This window comes from Manis pentadactyla, chromosome 2 (genome assembly GCF_030020395.1).
Source record: "Manis pentadactyla isolate mManPen7 chromosome 2, mManPen7.hap1, whole genome shotgun sequence".
Taxonomy (NCBI): Eukaryota; Metazoa; Chordata; class Mammalia; order Pholidota; family Manidae; genus Manis; species Manis pentadactyla.
In genome coordinates, this window is record NC_080020.1 from 87,786,120 (window position 1) to 87,804,352 (window position 18,233).

The window sequence follows — 18,233 nt, forward strand, 5'->3', positions numbered from 1 at the left end:
TATTAACTTTGTAACATTTTCATCATCCCACCCAAAAGAAGTCCCATACCCATTAGCAGTCATTTCCCATTTTTCCCTTCTCCCAGCCCTTTGAAATCACAAATCTACTTAGTGTATATGGATTTGCATATTCAGGGCATTTCATATAAATGGAATTTATACGGCCTTTTGTGTTTAGTTTCTTTCATGTTGCATATTGTTTTCAAGGTCATCCCTGTTGTAGCATGTGCTAATACGTCAATTCCTTTTTGTGATCAAATGATATTCCATTGTATGGCTATACCATTTTGTTTACCCATTCCATCAACCGCACAATTGGGTTAGATCTACTTTAGGTATTATGAATTATGCTATGAACATTTGTGTACAGATTTTTGTGTGGATGTATGTTTTCAATTCTATTGGGTATATACCTAGGAGGGAAATTGCTGGGTCAATATTGCAACTGAGTTTAACTTTTTGAGGAAATACAAAACCATTTTCCAAAGTGATTGCATTACTTTACATTCCCACCTTTCATGCATTAGGGAGCTGGCTTCTCACATCCTTGCCCACACTTGCTACTGTTCATCTAATAGCCATTCTGTGGATGTACGGTCAGTCATATTTCATTTTGGTTTTGATTTACATTTTCCTTATGACAAATGACACTGAGCCTCTCTTCATATGCCTATTTGTCATTTGTACATTTTCTTTGGATGTCTAATCTTTTTATTGTTTGCATATAATTCCATTAGGCACATACTATGATTGGTTTAATTGGTCCCCTGTTGATGGACATTTTGGTCGTCTCCAGCTTTTTACTACTAGCAAACATGATATGCAAGAATGGTAACAAATAATAACACATATGTTACTGTGTGCCAGTCACTCTTAAACACATTTCAAAAGTGAACTCAATCCACCATGGCCACCGTCTGAGGTAGGTATTTATTACAGGTGAACGGACCAAAGCACAGACGATCGGGTGACTTCCCAAGGTGACAGCCAGGAAACGTCAGGCAGGACTCCATCCATGCAGGCCCTTACCTACTAAGCTGTGCTTCCACAGCATCTGTAACTTTGCACATGAACAAGTTTATCTGTCGAGTGAGTTGCTGAAAGATAAATTGTATGCATATATTAACAGTAGATTCATTTTAATGAACATAGATTGCCTACTATATATATCCAAGACTCAATACAAATAACTGTGGGAAAAGCCTCCCAAAGTAAATTCTTAACCTCCATATGCTTGTAACTTAGTATACAATGAAGACATGCACACAAATAGATACTTTAGACAAATAGGGTAGATTGTGATAGGTGCCCTTTTGGGGACGCTAACATAATGACAGAAGAGAGAAAAGTTATTTTCTACTATGGGTATCAGAAGAGGATAAATGATGTAGGGTGCAGGGCCTTGAAAGGTATGCAGGGAGAGATTACTCAGTTTATAATAATGTCACAAAGATCCTACCCAGTACTACCTGGATCAAATATATAAAATGAGGATAATTACTTCATAGGGCTATTGTAAGGATTAAATAAACAGTGCTTTGCACATACTAAGCACCACGTGTGTTTATTATTTTTAGTAGTACTAATGGCTGTTTTGAAAAAATAATCTTCATTACTGGGATTCACTTAATTCTGTTTATCAAGTGACTGCTGATTGTCTTAACACTAATATTGACTCACAATAATAGACAAGATTTTCAACAGGGGAGATAATGGAGTCTAATACAGAGCAATATGTCTTTTTTGAATTTTATAAATAATAATATACTTACAAATTTCAGTCCTAAGGTTTCACATGAAACTAATGACAAGGCTTTAACATCTTATAGTTGTTTGAAAAAAGTCTTAAAAATAACCCCATAACTGTTTGTCTCTTTTATTCAAACCTACTTGTTCACTTTTTGTTTAAATTAAGCTGATTTAAACTAAGCTTGCGAAAATGTGTGCCAAATTTTCAATCATTCTATATTTCTGTAAATGAGACCCTAATATGATTTATTTGGTTTCTCAAGAATACCTTAATAAGCTCTCATATATGTATAACTACTGGGTTTTTTTCCCTTATGCCCTTCTTGGTGTATTTTTATTTTTGTGGGCTTTGAAATATGGGTTTGGCCTTCATCTATATTTCCTCTCCTTCTAAGCATGTCCTACCATAAATCTCTACCAACATTTAAATTTGTCTTTAACACAAAAATAGTACAGGGTCAAAACTGCTGAGAATGATATATTCTGTCCTATACAGTAGGGTAAGGGCAATGCAAAAAAAAAAGATAACCATTCTCAATAACATTAGTTGCTGTATATGTGAAAAACAATATCACAAAAATTCCTTACATATACCTAGACTTTTAGTTAAAATTTAGTTCCTTAACCCAGGAATTCCACTCGTAGGAATTTACCCAAAGAATACAAGTTCTCAGGTTCAAAAAGACATATGCACCCCTATGTTTATCGCAGCACTATTTACAATAGCCAAGAAATAGAAGTAACCTAACTGTCCATCAGTAGGTGAATGGATAAAGAAGAGGTGGCACATATACACAATGGAATATTATTCAGCCATAAGAAGAAAACAAATCCTACCACTTGCAACAACATGGATGGAGCTAGAGGGTATTATGCTCAGTGAAATAAGTCAGGCAGAGAAAGACAAGTGCCAAATGATTTCACTCATCTGTGGAGTATAACAACAAAGCAAAAACTGAAGGAACAAAACAGCAGCAGACTCACAGGCTCTAAGAAGGGACTAGTGGTTACCAAAGGGGAGAGGTGTAGGAGGGTGAGTGGGCAGGGAGGGAGAAGGTGATTGAGGGGTATTATGATTGGTACACATGGTGTGTGTGTGGGCAGGGGTCACGGGGAAAACAGAATACCACAGAGAAGAGCAGTGACTTGCATCTTACTACACTGATGGACAGTGACTTCAATGGGGTATGGGTGCACTTGATAATATGGGTGAATGTAGTAACCACAATCTTTTTCATGTGAAACCTTCATAAGAGTTTATATTACTGATACCTTAATAATAAAGAGCCAAAAAGTAAAAAAAAAAAAAAAAAAAATTCCTTAATTATCTTGATGACATAAATCCCTTTGACAGTCTGATGGTAGCTATGAATCTGCTTCCTGCAAGGAAATACAGATAAACATATTAATACAAAATGTTGCTTATATTCAAAGATTCACAGGCTCCTGAAATCAGAGGTTACTGTTTAAGGGGTTTATTTGCATGAAGGTAAGATTTGAAAAATAATTTGTTAAGACTAGTGAAAAAAGGCAGATTAAAAGATGGCAGCATGAGAGGAGAGACAGAGGCTTCCTCCTTAAACCGTATACAATTAGAAAATGTAGTTGGCGCAACTAATCCTGAGAGACCAACAGGAAAGAGGACAGCGTCAGACTGCACACACCTGGAGAAAAGAGCAGACCTCACCGAATAGGGTAACGTACCAGAGCTGTGGCTCCGCAGGATCCGAGCCCTTCCCCCACCGCAGCTCACCGGCGGGAGGAAGAGAAACGGGGCAGGGAGGGAGTGGAGGCTTGGGACTGCTGAATACCTAGCTCCGGAGATCGGCGCTGGGAGCACAAACCTACATTTCATGGTGCTTTCATGATACTTGCATGATTACGGGGTTGGAAAGCTGATACACACAGAATTCCTGGAGAGACTGAGATTCCAGCCACTTGTGGAAAGCAGGGATCCATGTCAGGCTGCTCTGGGACAAAAGCTTATACCTGTGTGCTCGGCCCACTGGTTAAGGCAGTGGAGACAGGCACAGCAGCCGGGAAACATGAAACAGCTCTTTCTTCCCTCCAGGCACCAATACCACTCCCCTGCGACCCCCGACATTGTTTCAGGGGCTGAGCAGCTCCATAGTAGAGCTTCTGGACACTAGAGGGCGCCATATACAAATATGAAATGACAAAGGAACCCGGTCCAGAGTAAAATTAATATAACTCCGGAGAGAAACTTAAATGATATGGACCTTATGACTTTACCTGAAAGGGAGTTCAAAATAAAAATCATCAACATGCTAATGGAGGGATGGAAAGATATCCAGGAACTCAGGAATGAATTCAGGTTGGAGATCCAATCACTGAAGAGCACGACAGAGGGTATTAAAACCAGGTTGGATACAGTGGAGGAGATGATAAATGAAATAGAAACTAGAGAAGAGGAATACAAAGAAGCTGAGGCACAGAGAGAAAAAAGGATCTCTAAGAATGAAAGAATATTGAGAGAACTGTGTGACCAATCCAAATGGAACAATATTCGCATTATAGGGATACCAGAAGAGGAAGAGAAAGAGAAAGGGATAGAAAGTGTCTTTGAGGAGATAGTTGTTGAAAACTTCCCCAGTCTGGGGAAGGAGATAGTCTCTCAGGCCATGGAGATCCACATATCTCCCAACACAAGGGACCCAAGGAAGACAACACCAAGACATATAGTAATAAAATTGGCAAAGATCAAGGATAAGGACAGACTATTAAAAGCAGCCAGAGAGAGAAATAAGATCACATACAAAGGGAAGCCCATCAGGCTAACATCAGACTTCTCAGCAGAAACCTTACAGGCCAGAAGGGAGTGGCATGACATATTTAATGCAATGAAGCAGAAAGACCTCAAAACAAGAATACTTTATCCGCAAGATGATCATTTAAATTTGAAGGAGGGATTAAACAATTTCCAGATAAGCAAAAGCTGAGAGAATTTATCTCCCAAAAACCAGCTCTACAGTCTATTTTGGAGGGACTGCTATAGACGCAAAGTGTTCCTAAGGTTTAATAGCTGTCACCAGAGGAAATAAAATCACAGTAAAGAAAGTAGAACAGCTAATTATTAATCAAATGCAAAATTAAATTAAATATCCCCAAAGTCAACCAAGGGATAGACAAAGAATACAGAATATGATACCTAGTATATAAAGAATGGAGATGGAAGAAAAAGGAGGAGAAAAAGAAAAGAACCTTTAGATTGTGTTTGTTAACAGCACCTTAAGTGAGTTAAAATAGACTCTTAGATAGTAAGGAAATTAACTTTGAACCTTTGGTAACCATGAATCTAAAGCCTGCAATGGCAATAAATACATACCTATCGATAATCATCCTAAATGTAAATGGACTGAGTGCACCAATCAAAAGACACAGAGTCACTGAATGGATAAAAAAAAACAACAAAACCCATCTATCTATATGCTGCCTGCAAGAGACTCACTTTAAACCCAAAGACATACACAGACTAAAAGAGAAAGGATGGAAAAAGATATTTCATACAACTAACAGAGAGAAAAAAGCAGGAGTTACAGTACTTGTATCAGACAAAATAGACTTCAAAACAAAGAAAGTCACAAGAGACAAAGAAGGAGAGTATATAATGATAAAGGGGTCAATCCAACAAGAAGATATAACCATTATAAATATCTATGCTCCCAACACAGAAGCATCCTCATATATGAAACAAATACTAACAAAATTAAAAGGGGAAATAGAATGCAATGCATTCATTCTAGGAGACTTCAACACTCCATTCACTCTGAAGGACATATCAACCAGACAGAAGATAAGTAAGGAGACAGAGGCACTGAACAACACAATAGAACAGATGGACCTAACAGACATCTACAGAACTCTACACCCAAAAGCAGCAGAATACACATTCTTCTCAAGTGCACATGGAACATTTTCAAGAATAGATCATATACTAGGCCACAAAAAGAGCCTCGGTAAATTCAAAAATATGGAAATTGTACCAACCAGTTTCTCATATCACAAAGCTATGAAACTAGAAATAAATTATGCAAAGAAAATGAAAAATCCCACAAACACATGGAGGCTTCACAACATGCTCCTAAATAACCAATGGATCAATGACCAAATAAAAACAGAGATCAAGCAATATATGGAGACAAATGACAGCAATAATTCAACACCACAAAAATCTGCGGGACGCAGCCAAGGCTGTGCTAAGAGGAAAGTATATTGCAATACAGGCCTACCTCAAGGAAGAAGAACAATCCCATAAGAGCAGTCTAAACTCACAATTAATGAAACTAGAAAAAAAACAACAAATGAGGCCCAAAGTCAGTAGAAGGAGGGACATAATAAAGATTAGAACAGAAATAAATAAAATTGAGAAGAATAAAACAATAGAAAGAATCAATGAAAGCAAGATCTGGTTCTTCGAGAAAATAAACAAAATAGAGAAACCCCTAGCCAGACTTATCAAGAAAAAAATAGAGTTTACACACATAAACAGAATCAGAAATGAGAAAGGAAAATCACAACGGACACCACAGAAATACAAAGAATTATTAGAGAATACTATGAAGAATTATATGCTAACAAACTGGATTGCCTAGAAGAAACGGACAACTTTCTAGAAAAATACAACCTTCAAAGGGTGACCAAGGAAGAAACAAAATCTGAACAGACCAATCACCAGCAACAAAATTGAATTGGTAATCAAAAACCTACCTAAGCACAAAACTCCTGGATGAGATGGCTTCACCGCTGAATTTTATCAAACATTATGTGAAGACCAAATACCCAATCCTCCTTAATGTTTTCTAAAAGGTAGAGGAAGAGGGAATACTTCCAAACACATTCTATGAGGCCAGCATCACTCTAATACCAAAACCAGGCAAAGACACCACAAAAAAAGAAAATTACAGACCAATATCCCGATGAATATAGATGCAAAAATGCTCAACAAAATATTAGCAAACCGAATTAAAAAACACATCAAAAAGATCATCCATCATGAACAAGTAGGATTTATTTCAGGGATGCAAGGATGGTATAACATCCGAAAATCCATCAACGTCATCCACCACATGAACAAAAAGAAGGACAAAAACCACATCATCATCTCCATAGATGCTGAAAAAAAGCATTTGACAAAATTCAACATCCATTCATAATAAAAACTCTCAACAAAATGGGTATAGAGGGCAAGTACCTCAACAAAATAAAGGCCATATATGACAAACCCACAGCCAACATTATACTTAGCAGCGAGAAGCTGAAAGCTTTTCCTTTAAGATCGGGAACAAGACAAGGATGCCCACTCTCCCCACTTCGATTCAACATAGTACTGGAGGTCCTAGCCATGGCAATCAGACAACACAAAGAAATAAAAGCATCCAGATTGGCAAGGAAGAAGTTAGACTGTCACTATTTGCAGATGACATGATATTGTACATAAAAAAACCCTAAAGAATCCACTCAAAAACTACTAGATCTAATATCTGAATTCAGCAAAGTTGCAGGATAAAAAATTAATAGGCAGAAATCTGTGGCATTCCTATATACTAACAATGAACTAGCAGAAAGAGAAATCAGGAAAACAATTCCATTCGCAATTGCATCAAAAAGAATAAAATACCTAGGAATAAACCTAACCAAGGAAGTGAAAGACCTGTACTCTGAAAACTACAAGACACTCATGAGAGAAATTAAAGAAGATACCAGTAAATGAAAACATCCCATGCTCATGGATAGGAAGAATTAATATTGTTAAAATGTCCATCCTGCCTAAAGCAATCTACAGATTCAGTGCAATTCCTATCAAAATACCAACAGCATTGTTCAACAAACTAGAGAAAATCGTCCTAAAATTCATATGGAACCACAAAAGACCTCGAACAGCCAAAGCAATCCTGAGAAGGAAGAATAAAGCGGGGGGAATTATGCTCCCCAACTTCAAGCTCTACTACAAAGCCACAGTAATCAAGACAATTTGGTATTGGCACAAGAACAGACCATAGACCAATGGAACAGACTAGAGAGCCCTGATATAAACCCAACCATATATGGTCGATTAATATATGATAAAGGAGCTATGGACACACAATGGGGAAATGACAGCCTCTTCAACAACTGGTGTTGGCAAACTGGACAGCTACATGCAAGAGAATGAAACTGGATTATTGTTTAATCCCATACACAAAAGTAAACTAGAAATGGATCAAAGACCTGAATGTAAGTCATGAAACCATAAAACGTTTAGAAGACAACATATGCAAAAATATCCTGAATATAAGCATGAGCTTCTTCCTGAACCCATCTCCTTAAGAAAGGGAAGCAAAAGCAAAAATGAACTCACAGGACTATATCAAACTAAAAAGTTTTTGTACAGCAAAGGACATCATCAACAAAACAAAAAGGCATCCTGCAGTTTGGGAAAATATATTTGTAAATGACATACCCAAAAAGGGGTTGACGTCCAAAATATATAGACTTTACACACCTTGGCATCCAGAAAGCAAAGAAGCTGATTAACAAATGGGCAGAGGATATGAAGAGATGGTTTTCCAAAGAGGAATTTCGGATGGCCAACAGACACATGAAAAGATGCTCCACATGACTAATCATCAGGGAAATGCAATTTAAAACCACAATGAGATATCACCTCACACTAGTAAGGATGGCCAGTATTGAAAAGACTAAGAACAACAAATGCCGGCAAGGATGTGGAGAAAGGGGAACCCTCCTATACTGCTGGTGGGAATGTAAGCTATTTCAACCATTGTGGAAAGCAATATGGAGGTTCCTCAAAAAACTAAAAATAGAAATACCATTTGACCCCGGAATCCCACTCCTTGGAATTTACCCAAAGAATACAACTTCTCAGATTCAAAAAGACATATGCACCCCTATGTTCTTCCCAGCACTTTTTACAATAGTCAAGATATGGAAGCAACCTAAGTGTCCGTCAGTAGATGAATGGATAAAGAAGATGTTGTACATATACACAATGGAATACTATTCAGCCATAAGAAAGAAACAAATCCTACCATTGGCAACAACATGGATGGATCTGGAGGACATGATGCTCAGTGAAATAAGCCAGGTGGAGAAAGACAAATACCAAATGATTTCCCTCATTTGTGGAGTATAACAATGAGGCAAAACTGAAGGAACAAAATGGCAGCAGACTCAGACTCCAAGAAGGGACTAGCAGTTACCAAAGGGGAGGGGTGTGAGAGGGCGGGTGGGGAGGGAGGGAGAAGGGGACTGGGGTGTATTATGTTTAGTACACATGGTGTGAGGGGTCATGGGGAGAACAGTGTAGCACAGAGAAGGGACATAGTGGATCTGTGGCATCTTGCTGCATTGATGGACAGTGACTGCATTGGAGTATGGGTGGGGACTTGATAGTAGGAGCAAATGTAATAACCACATTGTTTTTTCATGTGAAACCTTCATAAGAGTGTATATCAATCATACCTTAATAAAAAAGAAAAGAAAGAAAAAAAGAGAAAGAGAGAGAGAAGAAAGAAGAAAGAAAGAAAGAACAAAAGAAAGAAAGAAAGAAAGAAAGAAAGAAAGAAAGAAAGAAAGAAAGAAAGAAGGAAAGAAAGAAAGAAAGAAAAAGAAAGAAAGAAGGAAAGAAGGAAGGAAGGAAGGAAGGAGGCAGATTAGTCACCTGCATTACACAGGAAAAAGACATACAATGAGTGGGAAGGAATAAATTGTCAGTCAACACAATTCTTTATGTAGAAATTCAAAGAGAATACACACAAAAGCTACTTGAACTAATAAGTGACTCAGCAACGTCACAGGATATAATACCGATACACAAAAGTCAGCTGCAGTTCCATATAGTAGTGACAATTGGGAACTAAAACTAAATACAATTTATAATACTACTAAAGAACATGACATACTTATACATAAATGTAACAAAATATGTGCAAGATCTGTGTGCTCAAAATTTAGATGAGAGAAATCAAAGATCCCAATAGATGGCTATACCATGTTCATGAATTCCAAGAAAGTATTATTAACATGTCAGTTTTCCCCAAATTGACCTATAAATCAATCCCCAAATCCCAGCACACTATTTTAAAATAAAAATTGGTAAGCTGATTCTAAAATTTGTAGGGAAACATATAGGAACTAGAATAGCCAAACAATGCTAAAAAAGAACAAACTTAAGAGGGGATTCTCAAGATGGCAGCATGAGTAGGGTGGCAGAAATCTCCTCAAACCATATATACTTTGAAAATACAGTGACTATAACTATTCCTAAAAGAGTGACCAGAAGATAGAGTACACCAGCCAGGCTACATCTACATCTGCAAGAACTCAACATCTTAGGAAAAAGGTAAGATACAAAGCCATAAGCTGGTGTGACCCGAGGACTCCCCAAACCCCAGCTCACCGGCAGGAAGAAAAGAATCAGTGGGGAGGGAGTGGAACCACAAGACTGCTAAATAACCAGAACTTCAGGTGCCCTAACCCCCTGGTTGGCAACACAGCACTGAAGCCCCTCACAGCGATAAGCAGCCTGTTGTTCATTCCCAGCCGCTGGCACTGGGAACTCAGGTTCACCTGAACCTGCTGATCCACCACTGCTGCGGAGCAACTGGGGAGCAGCCCCACCCACAGCAACCACACAGAGGCTTCTCCCAGCGCATGGCTAACCAGGCCAGACCCAGAGGCTGCCCCCTGCCCATAGTCAACCAACACAGACAACGGAGACTGGTGCAGAATCTGGAAGGCACAAAGGAGCTTTATTCTCATGGTGAACATGCGCTGCTCACCTGCAACCCCCGCCAGTGCCCTAGGTAATCCCAAGGACATAAACATGAGCAACTTCTTCATGAACATATCTCCCCGGGCAAGGGAAACAAAAGCAAAAACGAACAAGTGGGACTATATCAAACTAAAAAGCTTCTATACAGCAAAGGACACCATTAGTAGAACAAAAAGACATCCTACAGTATGGGAGAATATATTCATAAATGACAGATCTGATAAGGGGTTGATATCCAAAATATACAAAGAGTTCACATACCTCAACAAACAAAAAGCAAATAATTCAATTAAAAAATGGGAACAGGCAGTTTGAAAAAGACATATGCACCCCTATGTTTACCGCAGCACTATTTACAATAGCCAAGAAATGGAAGCAACCTAAGTGTCCATCAGTAGGTGAATGGATAAAGAAGAGGTGGCACATATACACAATGCAGTATTATTCAGCCATAAGAAGAAAACAAATCCTACCACTTGCAACAACATGGATGGAGCTAGAGGGTATTATGCTCAGTGAAATAAGCCAGGCAGAGAAAGACAAGTATCAAATGATTTCACTCATCTGTGGAGTATAAGAACAAAGAAAAAACTGAAGGAACAGAACAGCAGCAGACTCACAGAACCCAAGAATGGACTAACAGTTGCCAAAGCGAAAGGGACTGGGGAGGATGGGTTGGAAGGGAAGGATAAGGGGGAAAAGGGGCATTAAGATTAGCACACATAATGTAGGGGGGGCACGTGGAAGGCAGTATAACACAGAGAAGACAAGTAGTGATTCTATAGCATCTTACTACGCTGATGGACAGAGACTGTTACGGGGTATGTGGTGGGGACTTGATAATGGGGGGAGTCTAGTGACCATAATGCTGCTCATGTAATTGTACATTAATGATACCAAAAATTTAAAAATTAAAAGAATAAAAAGAACAAAGTTAAAAGATTTAAAGTGCCTGATTTTAAGATTTGCTATGAAGACTAAAGCAAGACAGCATAGACAGGATGCACACATAGAGCAATGGAACAAAATAGCCCAGAAATAAACCCAAGCAAATATGGGCAATTTCTGATCAATGTGTAAAAGCAAATCAATGGAATGAAAACAATATTTCAACAAATGTTGGACATTCATATGCAAAATCCTCAAACTTAACTATGTACTATGTTAATTAAAAATATTCATAGACCTAGGTATAAAACCTAAAATTATAAAATGTCTAAATGGAAACATGGGAGAATATTTTAGTGCATTGATTAATCAAAGATTTCTCAACAGGACACAAAGAAACACAAACCATTAAGAAAAGAATTGATAAATTTGATTTCATCATTAAAACTCTTCCTCTCTTCAAAAGACACTTAAGAAAATAAAAGCACAAGCAATAGTTTGGGAGGAATGCAAAATTCGTATATGAAACGGACATATCTACAATATATAAAGAATTCTCGAAACAGGAAGAAAATAAAAAACTTGATTAAAAAAAATTGACAAAATAGCAAGCCTTTAGAAAAATCAGGAAAAGAAAGAAGATTCAAATTACTATAATCAATGAAAGGGTCTATCACTACTGACTTTACATAAATCAAACAGAGTATAAAGTATAATATGAACTACTATTTGCCAACAAAATAGATTAAATGGACAAATTTCTGGAAATGGACAAATACTGAAACCTACTCAAGAAGAAATACAAAATATGAATAGACATAACAAAGAAAATGAATTAGTAATTTAAAAATTTCCCCCACACAAAAACCAAGGCCAAGATGGCTTCAGTGGTGAATTTTATCAAACATTGAAAGAGCTAATAGCAATTCTTCACAAACTCTTCCAACAAATAGGAGGGAATACTCATTGTGTGAGGAGAATATTACCTGAGTACCAAACCAGACAAAGAATCACAAGCTTAGAAACTGCAGAACAATATATTTTATGAAAATAGATGCAAACATCCTCAACAAAATAGTAAGAAATCAAATTCAACACATACGAAAAGGATTAGATGCCATGACCAAGGTGAGATTTATCCCAGGAATGTAAAGGTGGTTTAACATCTGAAATTAAATTAATTTCATTAATACAAAAAGTACATGATCACAAAAATAAATATAGAAAAAGCATTTTACAAAATCCAACACCCTTTCATGACAAAACACTTAAACTAGGAATAGAAGGGTATTTCCTCAACTTGATAAAGGATATCTATAAAAAACACATTGCTAACATCACACTTAATAGTGAAAGACTGAATGCATTCCTCCTAAGATGAAGAATAAAACAAGGATGTCTGCTCTTGCCAGTTCTATTAAACGTGGCACTGGAGAGTCTAGCCAGGTCAATTAGGCAATAAAATTAAATAAAAGGCTCTGGATTGGGAACGAAGTAAAACTATCTTTGCAGATGACATAATCTCCTATATAGAAAATGCCCAGAAATCTTCTTAAAACTATTTAAACTAATTAATTCAGCAAGATTCAAGATCAATATACAAAAATTAATTGTATATCTACATAAGAGAAATGAACAGTCCAAAAATGACAACCCAAAATTTAAGAAAACCTCCAACTACAGTGGCATTGAAAGAATAAAATACTTAGGAATTTTGCAAGATTTGTATTCTGAAAACTACAAAGCATTGTTGAAGGAAATTAAAGGAGACGTAAGTAAATGGAAAGACATCCCAGGTTCATGGATCACAAGACTTACGGTTAAGATGGCAATACTTGCCTAATGATTTACAGATTTAACACAATCTGTATCACAATTCTTATTTGGTTCTTTGCAGAAATTGACAAGCCAATCCTAAAAATCATACGGAAATTCAAGGGACTCCTGTCAAAACAAAGTTGGAGAACTCATTCCTTCATTTCCAAACTTACTATAAAGCGACAGTAATCAAGACAGTGTGGTACTGTGGCATAAGACCTGCTACATATTTATTATGTCACACATAAGAACAGATATACGGCAATGGAGCAGAACTGAGAGAACAGAAATAAAGCCTCATGTGTAAAATCCATTGATTTTTTACATTGTTGCTAAGACAACTGAATGTTGAAAGAATAATCCTTTCAACAAATGGGGCTGGAACAACTGGAAACCTACACACAAAAGAATGAAGCTGGACTTCTTTCTTATTCATATCCCGAAATTATTTCTAAATAGTCATAGATCTAAATATGAGAGCTAAAACTATGTAAAAGAAAACATAGGAGTAAGTCTTCATGATCTTGGGTAGGGAAAACCTTAGCTGTAACTCCAAAAACATAAGTAACCCAAGAAAAAATAGACATATTGGGCTTTTTAAAATTTTTTACTTCAAAATACACCAGCAAATGTTAGTGTAGGTTCATCACTTGTAACAAATGTACTACTTTTGTGGGGGATGTTGGTAATGGGGGAGCCCATCTATATGTGGGGGCCAAAAGTATATGGAAAATCTCTGTACTTTCCTCTCAATTTTACTGTGAACCTAAAACTGCTCTAAAAACTGAAGTCTTAAAAAAAAAAAAGACAACATCAAGAAAACGAAAAGATAACCCACAGAATGGCAGAAAATTTGCAAATTTTTTTTGAATGGCAAAATTTGCAAATTATATGTCTGATAAGGATCTAGTATCCAAAATATAAATGAATTCTTATGACTCAGTCATAAAAAGATATATAAACTAAGTGAAAAAAGGACAGGACAAAAGATGTGAATAGACATTTCTTCAAAGAAAATATAAAAATGACCAATAAGCACATGAAAAGATGCTCTATTTCGTTAGTCATTGGGGAAATGCAAATTAAAACTGCCATGAAACACTACTTCCCACCTATTAGGATAGCTATTTAAAAAAAAAAATACTCATGTTCGGTGAGGATGTGGAAAAACTGGAGCCCTCACATATAGCTACTGTTAATGTGAAATGGTGCAGCTGCTTTGAAAAACTAGTTCCTCAAAATGTTAAATAGAATATTACATGGCTCAGCAATTCCACTCCTAGCAATATATCTAAGAGAATTAAAACATACATCCACACAAAAACTTCCTCATGAATGTTCAAAGCAGTATTCTTATTAGCCGTATAATGGAAACAGCCCAAATGTCCAAACAAATGTGGTGTATTGGCCATGAAAAGAATGAAGTACTTGTACACGTACTTGAAAAAAATGCTAAGTAAAATAAGCCAGTCAGAAAAGACCATATATTGTATGATTCCATTTGTAAGAAATGCCCAGAACAGGCAAATGATAAGTCATAGCTAATGGCTAGGAGACTTCTTTTTGAGGTACTGAAAATGTTCTAAAATTGGTTGTAGTGATGGTTACACAACTGTGTGATTACTAAAAACCACAGAGTTGTGTGCTTTAAACTATGCTATCTCAGTAATAGTTCAATAAGGCTTAAAAAGTGCATATCAGATCTGAAATGTACTCAAACTGGTAGACACAAGTTCTTAAAGACACTCAGCACATATTAGCAATAGCTTAGCAGCATTGCACATAAAGAGTGATGAAAACCAACTTTAGACTTACGTCTTTCTTTAAAATATAACTTTTATGTGTATGCATTCAAAGGTCTGGAGAAGTTCTGACAAAGAAAACAGTTACAAACATACCTCAGAGAAACTGCAGATTGGGTTCCAGAATACCACAATAAAGCCAGTATCGCAATAATGAGAGTCAGATGAATTTTCTGGGTTGCAAAGCTATTGAATATGCTTATCATACTAAATAAGATAGTAAGCAAACAGGCTTTAAAGTTACAAATAAATCTTACAATAATCTTAGATCCTTGGTCATCTCATATGCACATAGCATTGGTAGTGTTCTATACTCAGGAGAAATTTTAGAGCCTCAATTCTCATTCTGCTTTTCCATATATCTAATAATGTTTACTTTTGAGAAGTGGTAGTGAAGGGAAATGTGGGCTGGATCTGGAGAGGAGGAAGACTAAAAGTTTGTTACTTTGAGGAGAAGGTTTATTACTAAACCAGAGTAATTTTTAAATCCAGCTGAGTTTTTTGACCACCACATGGTCCCCTTGTTAGGCAGAAAGACAGATATAAGTGGGTAAAGGGAGAATAAGGCCAGTGGAGCCCACTAAAAGGGACTCAAAGAGTTAGCCAGATAAAACCAAAGAGCCAGAAAGGACTCACAGAGTTAATGAGGTGAAGTTTCAAAGGTAAGAGTGACTTGGAATGTCCAGATATTCCCCAGATAAAGAAAAGTATCAGAGTGTAGCCCATGTCTTCATTGTACCAATTAGATCCTGCCATTGTAAAATCTACTTAGCCTGCAAAAAAGGCCCAGCTTATTCTTTAACTTAATTTATATGCTGTTCTTCCTCTTCTTCCAGCCCCTTAATCAAGTAACTCTGTAACCAGGACAGGGGATAGACCTCCAAAGTGTAAATAAACCTACGTGGATAAAGAATGAGATCAGACCAACACAGTCACCTAAATAACCTTATTTATTTACTTTTTGGCTTAAAACAATAAACATTTATTACCTCACACAGTTTCTGTGGGTCAGGAATCCAGGAGCAGTTTAGCTAGATGGTTCTGACTCAGGATGTATTCTGAGGTTTCAGTCAAGATGTTGGCCAGAGATGTAGTCCTCTGAAGCTTGACTGGGGCTTGAGGTTCTGCTTCAGGTAGCTCATAAGCATTCTTGTTAAAACAGTGCCAGTTGTTGGCAGGAAGTCTCAATTCCTCACCACATGGACCTCCCCATTAGAATGGAGTGTCCTCTCATGACATGGCAGCTGGCTTCCGCTGTAGTGACAGATCCAAGAGAGGGCAAGGTGGAAACTGCAATATTTTTTATGAAGCAACACTGTTATTTTCACAATAGCCTATGCATTGCACGAATCAGTCCTATTCACTGTGGTAGGGGGCTAAATAGGGACATGAATATTAGGAAGCAAGAATTACTGGGGGCCATCAGGGAGGCCAGTTACTACAGTCTGTGCTCTGGCCCCCAATGATTCATGTCCCTCACATGCAAAATGCACTCACTCTTTCACAGGCTCCCAAAAGTTTGATCCTGTTACAGCATCAGTTCCAAATGCAGAATCTTACCATGTACATGAGGGCCCGGGGCATATGAAGCTGAGTATAGTTCCTTCAGTATATAGTTCTTTTTTTTTTTTTATTTTTTATCTTGATATCATTAAAGTACAATTACTTGAACAACATTATGGTTCAGTATACAGTTTTAAGTATAATTCAAGTGTAGTTTCTCTCTGGCTGAAGATCTGTAAATCAAAGATACAAGTTATCTGCCCCATTTTACACCCTACATATGGTGGTGGGAGAGGCACAGGATGACTGCTGTAGACACTCCTACTCAAAAGAGAGAAAACAGGAGGCACACAAAGATTACTGCTTCACAGCACTTCTTCAGTCCATTCAGGCAAATGTTGAAATTTCCTCAATTACAGGGCAGGCCTTCTCTTTCCTGAGAATGTTCTCCATGGCTCTTGGCTCTATCCTCTAAGTCTGTGGTTCTATCCCTTGATTCTTCCCTCCTGTTCCACTAAAGGTAACCCATGTTGTGTAGCTGAGAGTTGGTCTCAGCCTGCTTACTGCCTATCAAAGTTTAGGAGTCTAAAGGCCTCATTCATTTTGTATGGTTTCTGTCCACTCAGTCCAACCTGACAGTGTTTCTGCTGGTATTTTAAATAACCCTAATCTTAAGGCAAAACTTCAAAGGAATTATGAATCACCTGTACACATCATGCCTTATGCTGACCCTTACCCAAACAGCCTGATAAAACCCCACACCCTAAACCCTTAAGTGCGCCTCCTCTCTGAGGCTGTCCGCAAGTCTTCACTCCTGTCTCTCTTTAAATCCAGGTAAGTAAGGGGCTACTGAGAGCTCTGATTTGGGCTTGCAAGTTCCCATGGCCTGGGTGACCAGACAGGATGGCAGCTGTACGATCATGAACTTTACTTTGGGAAGTCCTCAGAACAGAATCTCACTCCATGTGCTCTGTGGCTCCCTGGAATCCTGAGGGTGTTCGGGACTCAGTTTCCACCCCGTGCAGATTCAAGCTGACCCTGGACACCAGGTGACCCTGTTGGCAGGGGATTCGCCCAATGCTGAGCAGAGTTCAATGAGCTTTCCTTCCCTGCCTGTTCTTCCTTGCTGTCTGCCATTCCCTGATATTCTCACTTTAATGAATTCCTTCCTTACCTGTCTTTCTGATTTCCCTGCGTCTATGAATCGAATTTCTTCCCAATGCCTTCAGTTATTTCAAAGATGTTGAGTATCAGGAAATAATATCAAAATCCCTTCACCAAGGTAATGAAGCTACTGACCCAGCACACTGTGGTGGGACCACGCACGCGAAGGCGTGCCTGCCTCAGGAAATCCACAGGAACAGGTCCTCCCCAGGAACGGCTTTCTAGGCCCACAGGGCGTGCCCTCCTGACCCTCCCCACTGCCACGCCTTGGCCCCAGCACTTCCTCTGGCCTGCAAAGCCCTCTTCCGGTCTTGGGCCTGAAAGCCTGCTTTTCGAGGTTTGTCTCCGCCGCGCAGCCGCAGCCCAGACCCACCTTTCCCTTACGGGGCTCCAGGACATGTTTGGGCCCTCCATTTTACCAGTACGGACGCACACACGGTCCCGTTCCGGTTTCCTAAGCCTCGTGCTATTATTTCTCATCCGGCTGCCCGCAGTGGGGACGTTACGGGCTTCGG

General features: G+C 38.2%; 1 long non-coding RNA gene across 2 annotated transcripts; it reads right to left on the reverse strand.

The window, feature by feature from the left end:
* Positions 1-701: 701 nt before the first annotated feature.
* Positions 702-18,228, reverse strand: LOC118913654 (uncharacterized). 2 transcript variants are annotated; one of them, XR_008994597.1, is made up of 3 exons: positions 18,092-18,228; positions 16,041-16,787; positions 702-1,097 (listed from the first exon to the last, which is right to left on the reverse strand). It is a non-coding gene; the product is annotated as an uncharacterized LOC118913654 (long non-coding RNA). The 2 variants fall into 2 exon arrangements; XR_005025279.2 differs by lacking the exon at positions 18,092-18,228 and having other exon boundaries at positions 16,041-17,722.
* Between the last annotated feature and the right edge of the window lie 5 nt (positions 18,229-18,233).